This window comes from Arachis duranensis, chromosome 5, assembly GCF_000817695.3.
Source record: "Arachis duranensis cultivar V14167 chromosome 5, aradu.V14167.gnm2.J7QH, whole genome shotgun sequence".
Lineage (NCBI taxonomy): Eukaryota > Viridiplantae > Streptophyta > Magnoliopsida > Fabales > Fabaceae > Arachis > Arachis duranensis.
In genome coordinates this window covers 48,395,477-48,405,195 of record NC_029776.3, presented here as the reverse complement: position 1 = coordinate 48,405,195, position 9,719 = coordinate 48,395,477, and the positions used below count along the sequence as shown (strand labels likewise).

Genomic DNA, 9,719 nt, shown 5'->3' with positions numbered 1-9,719 from the left:
ACCTCGATTCAAATCCACATATCTTCAATCCGGAGCTCTGATCGCCGCAAGGTCTGCGGCTATACGTTCACCACGTCGAGCTCTTTCATTCTAACTGAACAATTTGGTAGGTAAACCTCATCCTCACTCCCAGCAACTCAGCCCTTAATTCAAAATTTATTGAGCTTAGTGTTGAGAAATTATATAATTTCTGTGTTTATGACCAAATTAGCTTTGTGGACTTGTTGGGTCCTGTCCCAATTTTCCATTGGTAAGGTGAAAAATCTTTAACCCTTGTAAAATTTTGTATATAGCAAATCCTATATTGATTTAGTGTTGTTTATATGATATTAAGTTGAATTATATGTATTTGTGGCAAACTTATGTAGTTGGAAGCTTGAGTCTTGGACTTGGTAGCTAAATTTTCTGTTTTGAGATGTTTGGAGCCTTGGTTTTTGTAGAACGGTGGTCAATTGTGACATTCCGAGCTAGGGAGGAATCGGTCAATGTATGATTTTGGTTTTTCGTTTGTAATATATAATTTCTTATGAAAATTTCGGTTAGATGACCATATGATAGGTTGAAGCATGAATGTATGTTATGAGTTAGTAACCTTAATGATTGAGTAACCTTGATGATTGGTGATTTAATGATGATACCTTAATGATTGAGTATGAGATTATGTTCATTATGAATTCTTGGAGTTAAAATTCATGAATTTACATATTGATGGGTCATGGAGTAAATAAAAATTGGTTAGATATGAGTATGAATTGGTTGAATGAGTATGAGTTGGTTTATGAAATATTGTTGTGTTAATTATTGATGAGTATTGACTTGAAGTAGTATATTAAATTGAGAATCTTGAATGAGTTGAGGAATTGAGAATCGAATAGTTTAAATGGGTGAATGCTTGATTAAAGGTTGATAAGCATTTGGTATTGATTATGAGTGTTTTGGAAGTGTTTTGGTTGATAATGGTTTGGTTTGAAAATGAAATTTTGGTGAAAATAGAGGTTAGTGTTTTTGAGAAAAAATATTATTTTTGATCGAACTTCAGCGGGCCGTAACTCGACTTCCAGACCCTTAAATTTTCCAAACGAGTTTTATATAAAACTTGGGTCCGTGAAGTTTACACGAATTGAAGAACGAAAGAAAAACAATTTTTAATGAAAAAGTTATGCGCGTCAGAAGTTCGGTGTATAAAATGAAATTCTGCAACATCTAACAACTTTTTTGGCATTTTGGCAAGTTGAGGATGGATGATTGGTGCACGAAATTGTGATTATCAACAATGGCACCAAAGAATTGGAGCTCTCAAACATGAATCACACTTTGTCACAACTTCGTACAACTTACCAACAAGTGCATTGGGTCGTCCGAGTAATACCTTACGTGAGTAAGGGTCGATCCCACGAAGATTGTCGGTATGAAGCAAGCTATGGTCATCTTGTAAATCTCAGTCAGCCGGATTCAAATAGTTATAATGGTTTTCGAAAATTAAGATAAATAAAACAATAAATAAAGATAGAGATACTTATGTAAATCAGTGGTAGGAATTTCAGATAAGTGTATGGAGATGCTTTGTTCCTTCTGAATCTCTGCTTTCCTACTACTTTCATCCAATCATTCTTACTCCTTCCTATGGCAAGTTGTATGTTGGGTTTCACCGTTGTCAATGGCTACCTCCCGTCATCTCATTGAAAATGGTCCAAATGCTCTGTCACAGCACGGCTAATCATCTGTCGGTTCTCGATCATGTTGGAATAAAATCGAGTGATTCTTTTGCTTCTGTCACTACGCCCAACACTCGCGAGTTTGAAGCTCGTCACAGTCATTCTATCTCAGATCCTACTTGGAATACCACAGACAAGGTTTAGACTTTTCGAATCTTAGGAATGGCCGCCAATAATTCTAGCTTATACCACGAAGACTCCGATCTTTCGGAATGGAGGCTAAGAGATACGCGCTCGATCTAAGGTAGAACGGAAGTGGTTGTCAGGCACGCCTTCATAGGTGAGAATGATGATGAGTGTCACGGATCATCACATCTATCATGTTGAAGTGCAACGAATATCTTAGAATAAGAATAAGCTGAATTGAATAGAAGAATGATAGTAATTGCATTAATACTCGGGAACAGCAGAGCTCCACACCTTAATCTATGGTGTGTAGAAACTCCACCGTTGAAAATACATAAGTGATTATCCAGGCATGGCCAAATGGCCAGCCCCCAAAGGTGATCAAAGGATCAAAAGATAATCCAAAGATGAAAATACAATAGTAAAAAGTCCTATTTATACTAGACTAGTTACTAGGGTTTATAGAAATAAGTCTTAGTGCACAAATCCACTTCCGGGGCCCACTTTGGTGTGTGCTTGAGCTGAGCTTGAGCTTTACACGTGCAGAGGCTTCTCTTGGGGTTAAACGCCAAGTTGTAACGTGTTTTTGGCGTTTAACTCTGGTTTGTGACCTGTTTTTGGCGTTTAACTCTGGTTTGTGACGTGTTTTTGAATGCAGCATGGAACTGGCGTTGAACTCCAGTTTGCGTCATCTAAGCTCGAATAAAGTATAAACTATTATCTTTTTCTGGAAAGCCCTGGATGTCTACTTTCCGACGCAGTTGAGAGAGCGCCATTTGGAGTTCTGTAGCTCCAGAAAATCTATTTTGAGTGCAGAGAGGTCAGAATCCAACAGCATCAGCAGTCCTTTTTCAGCCTGAATAAGATTTTTGCTCAGGTCCCTCAATTTCAGCTAGAAAATACCTGAAATCACAGAAAAATACGCAAACTCATAGTAAAGTCCAGAAATGTGAATTTTGCATAAAAACTAATAAAAACATCCCTAAAAGTAGCTAGATCTTACTAAAAACTACCTAAAAACAATGCCAAAAAGCGTATAAACTATCCGCTCATCACAACGCCAAACTTAAATTGTTGCTTGTCCCCAAGCAACTGAAAATAAAATAGGATAAAAAGAAGAGATTATACTATAAATCTCAAAATATCAATGAGTATTAGTTCTAATTAGATGAGCGGGACTTGTAGCTTTTTGCTTCTGAACAGTTTTGGCATCTCACTTTATCCTTTGAAGTTTAGAATGATTGGCATCTCTAAGAATTCAGAGTTCAGATAGTGTTATTAATTCTCCTAGTTAAGTATGTTGATTCTTGAACACAGCTACTTTATGAGTCTTGGCCGTGGCCCTAAGCACTTTGTTTTCCAGTATTACCACCGGATACATAAATGCCACAGACACATGACTAGGTGAACCTTTTCAGATTGTGACTCAGCTTTGCTAAAGTCACCAGTTAAAGGTGTCCAGAGCTCTTAAGCACTCTCTTTTTGCTTTGGATCACGACTTTAACCACTCAGTCTCAAGCTTTTCACTTGGACCTTCATGCCACAAGCACATGGTTAGGGACAGCTTGATTTAGCCGCTTAGGCCTGGATTTTATTTCCTTGGGCGCTCCTATCCATTGATGCTCAAAGCCTTGGATCCTTTTTACCCTTGCCTTTTGGTTTTAAGGGCTATTGGCTTTTTCTGCTTGCTTTTTCTTGTTCTTTTATATTTTTTCGCCCCTTTTTTTGCAAGCTTTTGTTATTCACTGCTTTTTCTTGCTTGAAGAATCAATTTTTTGATTTTTCAGATCATCAATAACATTTCTCTTTTTCATCATTCTTTCAAGAGCCAATAATTTTAACATTCATAAACAATTTTCATTTAAGAAAGGTGAAGGATTCATGGAATTATTCATAGCCTTAAGACATAGACACTAGACACTAATGATCATGTAATAAAGACACAAACATAGACAAACATGAAGCTCAAAAATCGAAAAACAGAAAGATAAGAACAAGGAAGTTAAGGAATGAGTCCATCTTAGTGATGGTGGCGCCTTCTTCTTGAAGGACCAATGGTGTTCTTGAGCTCCTCTATGTCTCTTCCTTGCCTTTGTTGCTCCTCCTTCATAGCTCTTTGATCTTCTCTAATCTCATTGAGAATGATGGAGTGTTCTTGGTGTCCCACCCTTAATTGGTTCATGTCATGACTCAATCTTTCTAGAGAAGTGTTGAGTTATTCCCAATAGTTGTTTGGAGGAAAATGCATCCCTTGAGGCATCTCAGGGATTTCTTGATGATGAGCTTCCTCATGCGTCTCTTGAGATCCATGAATGGGCTCTCTTGTTTGCTCAATCCTCTTCTTAGTGATGGGCTTGTCCTCTTCAATGAGGATGTCTTCTTCTATGACAACTCCATCTAAGTAGCATATATGGCAAATGAGATGAGGAAAAGCTAGCCTTGCCAAGGTGGAGGGCTTTTCGGCTACTTTGTAGAGTTCTAGAGAGATGACTTCATGAACTTCTACTTCCTCTCCAATTATGATGCTATGGATCATGATGGCCCGATCCACAGTTACTTCGGATTGGTTGCTAGTGGGGATGATGGAGCGTTGGATGAACTCCAACCATCCTCTAGCCACAGGCTTAAGTTCCAGTCTTCTTAATTGAACCGGATTGCCTCTTGAATCTCTTTTCCATTGAGCTCCTTCCACACATATGTCCATGAGGACTTGGTCTAACCTTTGATCAAAGATGACCCTTCTAGTGTAGGGGCGTGCGTCTTCTTGCATTATAGGCAAGTTGAATGCCAACCTTACATTTTCCGGACTAAAATATAAGCATTTTCCCCGAACCATTGTAAGATAATTCTTTGGATTCGGGTTCATACTTTGATCATGGTTCCTAGTGATCCATGCATTGCCATAGAACTCTTGAACCATTAAGATTCCGACTTGTTGAATGGGGTTGGTAAGAACTTCCCAACCTCTTCTTTGGATTTCATGTCGGATCTCCGGATACTCATTTTTCTTGAGCATGAAAGAGACCTCAGGGATCACCTTTTTCTTGGCCACAACTTCATAGAAGTGGTCTTGATGGGCTTTTGAGATGAATCTCTCCATCTCCCATGACTCAGAGGTGGAAGCAATTGCCTTCCCTTTCCTCTTTCTTGAGGTTTCTCTGGCCTTAGGTGCCATCAATGGTTATGAAAAAATAAAAAATCTATGCTTTTACCACACCAAACTTAGAATGTTTCTCATCCTCGAGCAAAAGAAGAAAGAATATGAGAAGAAGAGGAAGAAAATGGAGGAGATGGAGGGAGGTTTAGGGTTCGGGCAAGGGGAGAGGTATTGATGGTTGTGTGTGAAGAATAAAGGAGTGTTGAGGGGTTTATATAGGAGTGAGAGGGGTTTATGGTTTGGTCATGTAGGGTGGGTTTGGGTGGGAAAGAGATTTTGAATTTGAAGGTAGGTGGGGTTTGTGGGGAAGAGAGGATGGATGTGAGTGGTGAAGAGGTGATGGAGAAGAGTGATTGAGGTGATTGGTGAATGATGTTTGGGGAAGAGTGTTATGAAAAGGTGTGAGAGAGAGGGAAAAGGTAGGTGGGGATCCTGTGGGGTCCGCAGATCCTGAGGTGATCCAGTGGGGTCCACAGATCCTGAAGTGTCAAGGATTTCTCATCCCTGCATCCTTTAAGCGTGTAAAATGCCCTCTGTATGAAATCCTGGTGTTTAACGCCAGACTGATGCCTGTTTCTGGTGTTAAACGCCAGCTCTATGCTTATTTCTGGCGTTAAATGCCACTTTGCTGCTTGTTTCTGGCGTTTAATGCCAACTTTCCTCAGGGTGTAATCCTGGCGTTTAAACGCCAGACTGCTGCCTGTTTCTGGCGTTTAACGCCAACTTCATGCTCTATTCTGGCGTTAAATGCCCGCCAGATGCTCCTTAAACGCCAGTAAGTTCTTCCTCCAGGGTATGCTGTTTCTTCTGTTGTTTTTTATTCTGTTTTTAATTTTTGCAATTGTTTTGTGACTCCACATGATCATAAACCTAATAAAACATAAAAGAACAATAGAAATATAGATACATAAAAATTGGGTTGCCTCCCAATAAGCGTTTCTTTAATGTCAATAGCTTGACAGTGAGCTCTCATGGAGCTTCACAGATATTCAGAGCATTGTTGGGACCTCCCAACACCAAACTTAGAGTTTGAATGTGGGGGTTCAACACCAAACTTAGAGTTTGGTTGTGGCCTTCCAACACCAAACTTAGAGTTTGATTGTGGGGGCTTTGTTTGACTCTGTATTGAGAGAAGGTTATTGTGCCTCTTTTCCATGGTTGCAGAGGAAGATCCTTGAGCTTTAAACACAAGGTAGTCCCTATTCAATTGAAGGACTAACTCTCCTCTGTCAACATCAATCACAGCTCCTGCTGTGGCTAGGAAGGGTCTTCCAAGAATGATGGATTCATTCTCATCCTTCCCAGTGTCTAAGATTATGAAATCAGTAGGGATGTAAAGGTCTTTAACCTTTACCAACACATCTTCTACCAATCCATAAGCTTTTTTTATTGACTTGTCTGCCATCTCTAATGAGATTCTTGCAGCTTGTATCTCAAAGATCCCCAGCTTCTCCATTACAGAGAGTGGCATAAGATTTATACCTAACCCCAGGTCACACAGAGCCTTCTCAAAGGTCATGGTGCCTATGATACAGGGTATAAAGAATTTACCAGGATCTTGTTTCTTTTGAGGTATAGCTTACTGAACCCATGTATTTAGTTCACTAATGAGCAATGGAGGTTCACCTTTCCAAGTCTCATTACCAAACAACTTGGCTTTCAGCTTCATGATGGCTCCTAGATATTGAGCAACTTGCTCTTCAGTTACATCTTCATCCTCTTTAGAGGAAGAATAGTTCTCAGAGCTCATGAATGGCAGAAGGAAGTTTAATGGACTCTCTATGGTCTTTATATGAGCCTCAGATTCCTTTAGGTCCTCAATAAGGAACTCCTTTCTGTCTGGGAGACGTCCTATGAGGTCTTCCTTATTGGGATTCACATCCTCCCCTTCCTCTTTGGATTCGGCCATCTTGATAATATCATTGGCCTTGCACTCTCTTTTTGAATTCTCCTCTGTATTGCTTGGGAGAGTACTAGGAGGATTTTTAGTGAATTTCTTACTCAACTGACCCACTTGTGCCTCCAAGTTTCTACTAGAGGATCTTGTTTCATTCATAAAACTTAAGGTGGCCTTAGATAGATCAGAGACTATGTTTTCTAAGCTAGAGGTGTTCTGCTTAGAATTCTCTGTCTGTTGCTGAGAAGATGATGGAAAAGGCTTGCTATTGCTAAACCTGTTTCTTCCACCATTATTAAAGCCTTGTTGGGGCTTTTGTTGATCCTTCCATGAGAAATTTGGATGATTTCTCCATGAGGAATTATAGGTGTTCCCATAGGGTTCACCTATGTAATTCACCTCTGCCATTGCAGGGTTCTCAGGATCATAAGCTTCTTCTTCAGAAGGTGCCTCTTTAGTACTATTGGATGCATTTTGCCATCCATTCAGACTTTGAGAAATCATGTTGACTTGCTGAGTCAACATTTTGTTCTGAGCCAATATGGCATTCAGAGCATCAATTTCAAGAACTCCCTTCCTCTGAGGCGTCCCATTACTCACAGGATTCCTCTCAGAGGTGTACATGAATTGGTTATTTACAACCATGTCAATGAGTTCTTGAGCTTCTGCAGGCGTTTTCTTTAGGTGAATGGATCCACCTGCAGAATGGTCCAATGACATCTTAGAGAACTCAGATAGACCATCATAGAATATATTCAAAATGGTCCACTCTAAAAGCATGTCAGAAGGACACTTTTTGGTCAACTGCTTGTATCTTTCCCAAGCTTCATAGAGGGATTCACCATCTTTTTGCTTGAAGGTCTGAACATCCACTCTAAGCTTGCTCAGATTTTGAGGAGGAAAGAACTTGGACAAGAAGGTCGTGACCAGCTTATCCCAAGAGTCTAGGCTATCTTTAGGTTGTGAGTCCAACCATATTCTAGCTTTGTCTCTTACAGCAAAAGGAAAAAGCATGAGCCTGTAGACTTCAAGATCTATTCCATTAGTCTTAACAGTATCACAGATCTGCAAGAACTCAGTTAAAAACTGATAGGGATCTTGATCGGGGGAAAACTTGTCTCTCAACAAATCTCCATTCGGCAAGTGTACCGAATTTGTCGTCAAGTAAAAACTCACAATAGAGTGAGGTCGAATCTCACAGGAATTGATTGATCAAGCAACTTTAATTAGAGGAATGTTCTAGTTGAGCGAATCCATGAATAGAGTTGATACTTGCAGAAAATAAAACGGCGCGAAAGTAAATGACTGAAAGTAAATTGCAGAATTGTAATTGGGAATGGGGGAATTGCTCATAAAAGTAAATTGCAGAAATTAAAGAGAATGGGTAAGATCAGAAATGGGGAGTTCATTGGGCTCAGGAGATGTTGCATTCTCCGGATCAATTTCATTCTCATCTCTTCCTCAATCAATGCACTCATTGATCTCCTTGGCAATCATAAGTGATTGAACAACAATTTCTTGTGGTTCAATCTCTCAAATCTTGATCAATAGCCAATTCCTTGGTCAATTGCTCATGAAAATAGATGAAGTTTGGTCACTGATTATACCGCATGCATTTCCCAAATCAAGTGTTGACAGGGTTATAGCCACATACCCATCCACACCCAATTTGGTCCAGCATGAGAAAGCATTTCTAGCTGATCTCTTCATTCCTCTTTCAAGGTTCCGAAGAGATCCAAGTTTGAATAGCTTCTTTTCCAAGATAACTATCCAATTGGATGAAGATCGAAAGCTTTCAAGTAAAATCAAGAGGAAAGATAGAAGAAGAATAATGAAAACTAGTATTGATCCATCAAATTACAACAGAGCTCCCTAACCCAATGAAAGGGGTTTAGTTGTTCATAGCTCTAGAAATCAAAATCAAAGATGGAGAATACATGATAAAGCTAGAAGTGTAGAGAAAGTAAAATACAAAAAGTAGTTCTATTTCCTAGCTCCCGTCCGTCTCTTTAAACAATTCAAAGCTACTCCTATATATACTACTCATCTCAGCTTCTAGTTGGCTCTTCAAGTCTTGGGCCTTTGGATCTTGAGTTTGAAGCAGTTCCTTTCTTCATTTGGGCTTGGCTTTACTTGCAGAGAGAAAGTGTGAAGTGGGTAGAGACTTTAGCTCAAGACGTTAGGAGTGTTTAACATTTAGTGAAAGTATAAGTTTGAGAATGTTAGTGACACTTAACATTGTCACTAACGTTCCAATGCACCCCTTAGCCTCACGTTAAAGCCCACGTTAACTAGGTTAACGTGGCTTTTGCCAACCTTCGAGAACGTTAGTGACATTCAACATTGTCACTAACGTTCTAGTGTGCCCCTTCTTGCTTCACGTTAAAGCCCACGTTAGCTAAGTTAACGTGGCTTTTGCCAACCTTCGAGAACGTTAGTGACACTCAACATTGTCACTAACGTTCCAATGTGCCCATAGGTCACATGTTAGAGTCCACGTTAACTAGGTTAACGTGGCTTCTAACGTAGCCACTCTTAGCCATCCCAACGTTAGTGACAATGTTGAGTGTCACTAACGTTGGCCCATCCTTCATTCCTCATCGTTAGCTTCCACGTTAACCAAGTTAACGGGGAAGTTAACGTGGCTCTTGGGGGTTGTGTGGTTGCTTCAACGTTAGTGACAATGTTGAGTGTCACTAACGTTGTCGATAACTCTTCATCTCTTACGTTAACCAAGTTAACGTGGGAGTTAACGTGGTACTTTGCACCTTAGGCCAACGTTAGTGACAATGTTGAGTGTCACTAACGTTGGCTTCTCTTCCCC

General features: G+C 39.8%; 1 non-coding gene across 1 annotated transcript; it reads left to right on the top strand.

The window, feature by feature from the left end:
- The first annotated feature begins 7,669 nt into the window (after window positions 1-7,669).
- Window positions 7,670-7,777, top strand: LOC127747921 (small nucleolar RNA R71). Its single transcript, XR_008009867.1, has one exon. It is a non-coding gene; the product is annotated as a small nucleolar RNA R71 (small nucleolar RNA).
- The last annotated feature ends 1,942 nt before the right edge of the window (window positions 7,778-9,719 follow it).